We start from the raw sequence: 6,000 nt of genomic DNA, 5'->3' as shown, positions 1-6,000 counted from the left end.
AGACGATGTTAATGAAGAGGGGATGTGAAGAAGAAGAAGAAGAAGAAGAAGAAGAAGAAGAAGAAGAAGAAGAAGAAGAAGAAGAAGAAGAAGATTAATGCTAACTTTGGCATTTTAGATATTCACATTGCAAAAAAGGCTGATGAATCGATTCGTTTATACTTTTCAAGTTTTGCCCATTTAAAGTTATTAATCTGATTTTCTCAGGTTGGCGGGATGCAGCTTTACTAGCAGTGGAGTTCGCTTCCTCTGCTTCTGTGGACAACACCATAAAAAAAAGTTATGTTTAATTTTGCTCACTTTTCTAGAATTTGTTGAAAGTCCGAAAATGTGTTTCAATCAATAAGTCAAATTTTCTTTTTTTTTAAGAAATACACATAAATGAATAGGCATTTTCTGTTGGTTTTTGAAATCTTACAGTGAACATGTTAAAAGGCACCAGCATTGTTCCCAAGATCTCTTTAACCGAACCCGTGTAGTAGAAAATGTTTATTTAGTTTTGGTGTATTACAATAAATATAGAATTGAATATTGGACGAGTCTTCATTTTTTTTACATTGAATGTTATTATTTATGTATTCAGCAAATTGAGAAAATTAAGAAAACCTGATATTTCATTCTTTTGGATAATATAAGTTTATAAGCACTTCTATTCATTTGTTTAATATTTGTTTGTTTTATTGTTATTGTACTTGATTTATTTAAATATAAACTTTATATAGGCACATATGGTGCTGCTTCTGTTCAAATGTTTCAGCGTCCAATGTACCGGAAGGGTACATCCATCCACCCGAAGAGATGCCCCTGGCAGTGGAGTTGGCTTCTGATGTCCTCCCCCCCTCCACCATTGAGGCGATGGCTCATAGCGGGACTGGATGAGGTAAGAATAGTTCTAGAAACCTTATTCATATATATCTATACATTTATATTGATAAAAAAGATAATGATAATAGAAATGGGTAAAACGCGTACATTTAGAGATAGTTCAAGGATTGAATATGTAATGGATGGTGATTATGACCTTGCATTCGGAGAATAAAGATGAGGAGGCGGGTGAGGATATGGATGAAGATGAGGATGAAACACAAGAATGCTTCTGCTACTGGTGGTTGTGGTGGTGGTGGTGCTGCTGCTGATGATGATAATGGTGCTACTTCTTCTGCTGCTGCTGCTGTTGCTGCTGTTACTGCTGTTGATAATGATGATACTGCTGAAAATGATGATGATGATGATGATGATGATGATGATGATGATGATGATGATGATGATAAAGAGGATGATGATGATGACAAAGAGGATGATTATGACAGCTGCTGCTGCTGCTGCTGCTGCTGATAATGATGCTACTGCTGATAATGATGATGATGATGATGATGATGATGATGATGATGATGATGATGATGATGATGATGATGACAAAGAGGATTATTATGACAGCTGCTGCTGATAATGATGCTACTGCTGATAATGATGATGATGATGATGATGATGATGATGACGAAGAGGATGATTAGGACAGCTGCTGCTGCTGCTGCTGATAATGATGAAACTGCTGCTGCTGCTGATGATGATGATGATGATGATGATGATGATGATGATGAGGAGGAGGATGAGGATGATTATGACAGCTGCTGCTGCTGCTGCTGCTGATAATGATGATACTGCTGATAATGATGAGGATGATGATGATGATGATTGATGATGATGATGATGAAGAGGATGATTATGACTGCTGCTGCTGCTGATAATGATGATGCTGCTGCTGTGGACGATGATGATGATGATGATGATGATGATGATGAAGAGGATGATTATGACAGCTGCTGCTGCTGCTTCTACTGATAATGATGATACTGCTGCTGTTGCTGCTGCTGCTGCTGCTGCTGCTGCTGCTGCTGCTGATGATGATGATGATGATGATGATGATGATGATGATGAATGAGGAATGACGAAAAGGACGATTATGACAGCTGAAGATTATGACAGCTGAAGATTATGACAGGTGAAGATTATGACAGGTGAAGACGATGTTAATGACGAGGGGATGTGAAGAAGAAGAAGAAGAAGAAGAAGAAGAAGAAGAAGAAGAAGAAGAAGAAGAAGAAGAAGAATGCTAACTTTGGCATTTAAGATATTCACATCGCAAATAAGGCTGATGAATCGATTCGTTTATACTTTTCAAGTTTTGCCCATTTAAAGTTAATTAATCTGATTTTCTCAGATTGGCGGGATGCAGCTTTACTAGCAGTGGAGTTCGCTTCCTCTGCTTCTGTGGACAACACCATAAAAAAAGTTATGTTTAATTTTGCTCACTTTTATTGAATTTGTTGAAAGTCCGAAAATGTGTTCAATCAATAAGTCAAATTTTCTTTTTTTTAAGAAATACACATAAATGAATAGGCATTTTCTGTTGGTTTGTGAAATCTTACAGTGAACATGTTAAAAGGCACCAGCATTGTTCCCAAGATCTCTTTAACCGAACCCGAGTAGTAGAACATGTTTATTTAGTTTTCGTGTATAACAATAAATATGTTATTGTAGAGAGGATATGGCTTCGTTTGGATATAATGTTATTAGTAATAAATTCATCAAATGGAAAGGCTTAAGAAAACCTGTTTTTATTATTTTGGATAATACTAGTTTATAAGCACTTTAGTCATATGCTTAATATGTATTTGTATTATTATTGTACTTGTTTTAATTATATAAAAACTTTATATGGGAATATGTAGTGATGCTTCTGTTCAATAATTTAGCGTCTACTGTACTGGAGTGGTCCAACTAAGAGATTGTCCTGGCAGTGGAGTTGGTAACTGATGACAACCCTACAAGGAGGCGATGGATCATAGCGGGACTGGATGAGGTAAGAATAGGTCTTGAAACATCCTCTACAGATATCAAGGTGCCCATATATATATATATTAATCTTGGCATTCCGGGGACCGCTGGATTGAGGCGACAAAAATTGGCCTCCTTAATATTTTCAGTGCAGATATTATGCATCAAATATCAATAAAAATGTCCATTGACAGTAATGTTATTTACGAGATCATTAAATCTTATTCTTTTTTAATATGAAAACAATCTTAAACTGTTATGTGAGTATATTTGTGTATCCATGAAAACAGCTATTAAGGCGACAAAGAAAAAAAACTGTTTTAAATACATATTCAACGTTTTAACGTTTATTATTATGTCTTTTTGACAGTAGTATAAATCGTCAAATAAAAGCAAATGAGTTATCCGGATTTTGTCCATCCGAAATCTAAATCACAAGTATCAACATCCAGTATATTTTGGCTTGTTTTTTGGAGAAAGTCGATTGATTTCTAGCAATTTGGTCTACCACTACATCGTCGCTTCTTACAATGTGGTATGTTCCAATATAAATAGGCATTTGAACCCTTAACATCACAGATGTTAATAAATAAAAGACGAAATGATACAAATGCCGGACATTTTTTTAGTCAATGTAATGTCATCTCATTAGTCATTCACATCACAAATTGATAATAAATTGCATTTTCCCAGATTTACAACCTCCTGTTGCAGATATTTCGGAGGGCGTGGCTCGGGTGCACCAGCCACGCAGAATCAACATGTTCAGCTGAACTGTGACCGGGAATAATATTAGACTCCTGAGCATCGCGGTGAGTTCTTGTGTTTTTATTTCCAGGCTGGTTACACCGCCAGACTTCCTGCCTGTATTTAAGTTTTCCTTTCGTAACTTTTTAAAAAAGTACCTCGAGTCTTTCAATTAAATCGCACCTGCGACACCTGTGCAGACTACATGTAGATACAAATTAAGGAACCACAATGTGTAAAAAGCTATTTGGGTGATTTAAAATCAGATAAATAAACAGGATTCTCATGGTTAATAAGAATCCCTGTGGACCTTCATTCTTTACTTTGAATGAGTAGATTAAGTATGTAAGAAATGGGGGATACAGGTGTGACAGTAAACAGTGTTTCATTAGGTATGTTTGTTTTTATTTTATTACCATTTTTAAGGTAATGATTGTATATTTACAATTTAACCTAAAATAGTTCAATTTTCAAAACTTTAACATTATTTTCATGATTCAATTGGGAAATGCATGAATTATGAACAGAAAATTTCTGTTTATTATTTATACATGTAACATTGATGTGTATGTAAGACTCACATTAGACACATGCCATAAAAGAGATCACTATGATTTTTTTTCACCAAACAAACGATGTTTTTACCTATAAAGTTAGAATTTTTACAGCATACATGGAACAATCATTATTTTACAGAATGCCACCCAAGTGTTGCTGCCTTGACATGGTGGAGGCCTCCAATTTACCTGACTGTTTTGTGACCGGTAAAAAAGATATAACAATAAGATGTTTCTTTAATATTTTATTCTTCCACTCTGAATGCTAACCTAAATTATATACTGACCTTTATTCGCTCATGGGGTCCATCAATTGTCTTTAGATTCCGGATGTTCACTTTTAAAATTATTTTTCACAGCAATTAGCAACCCAAAGATGTGGAAACAGGGTTGTTTTTCTTCTTTAGCATTGGCTGTTAATAGGTGCCTCCCCCTCTCAAAATACAGTGTGTGTATCTTGAAGATCAGGCAGTTTTCCCCCAACACAAATTCAGTTTTTTCCATTGATTGAAATGTATACAAACAAGTGTCCAGTTCATGACATCAATTCTAAATTATGCAATGGCACCTATTATACTACAGGATTCTTGATCATAAGCCCTTCACATATATATTAATAGGATAGAACGGTTACTGTAAATTATTGCAAGAAATTATGACATTAGTGGTGCATTTCTTGTTTAAAATCATTTTTGTTTTTTAAGGTAAAGAACGGATCGATGATTTCCTTGATATGGACAAGACCCGCTTCCTGCAGGGATTGAGCAGAATAGAGCAGTATTGAACAACAAGAACAAAACATTTTAATGAACACAAAACACTTGCGTTCGAAAGCACAGAAGAAAAAAAGCTGCAATGACGATAGACTGAAACGATTGGAGTTACACCGCGATAAAATACCATCAACAGAGTCATCACACACCAAACTACTAAGTTTTCAAGATACTATCTTGGAACTTTAAACATGCGTTCGGCATGAAGCGAAGATGCATTTGATGCATTTATCATATGGATCAGTCCAATATTTGTTAGAGTGTGGAAAGGATTCTTAAAAAATCTCGTGATGCAAACAAGTAATAATTTTCAGGACAATAATGAATTATAAATATTTTAAAAGATACATACTGTGGAAGAACATTTGATACATACTTATTCACATTTGTTAAGAAAAATCTGGAGTCAGTTTGATCTGTACCTTGCAAGCAATACTATGCAAATAAAGTAACTTTATTATTCATATACATTTAGTCTGATGACTTGATTTACAGGTGTACAATAAATAGCACAACAGTTACCTATTTGTTTGACTGACCACTGTGCACACACTGAAATATAGCCATGGGTATTAAAGTGACCAATAAAGCTGTATTTTCACAAATTGACAGTGTGGACCTTTTTTGGGTTTTTTCTAAGAATCTATATAATAATATGGCCCCAATTTCTCGAAACATTTTAAGCTTAACAGGCTTAAGTCGCTTATTTCAATTAGGTTTAAAACATACTAATAATTAATTTTGATAAATGAAAAATGGTTTCTTCTAATTAGCATACAGATTTTTCTTATATAATTTATAGAAAACTCTAAACAAAAAATAGTTTAGCTGAATTGTGTTATAAGGGACTTAAGAAGTTTCGAGAAATTGGGGCCTGGTGATAACACAACTTAGGTCTTTCCAGGATTTGTGTGTATTTTTGAAGGTAAATACACATACAAGTGTAAAACTGATAGGAAATTTTGGATATTTGCTCAGTAACTACAGCATTATGTAATACTTGTCGTATTCATCAAAAGCTCATGTAGCTTTAAAATGTGTGTACAATTTTCCACCATTCTGTCAACTGCATGCCGCATTGTTGC

Source organism: Mya arenaria, chromosome 4 (assembly GCF_026914265.1).
Source record: "Mya arenaria isolate MELC-2E11 chromosome 4, ASM2691426v1".
Classification (NCBI taxonomy): domain Eukaryota; kingdom Metazoa; phylum Mollusca; class Bivalvia; order Myida; family Myidae; genus Mya; species Mya arenaria.
This window is presented reverse-complemented; position numbering follows the sequence as displayed.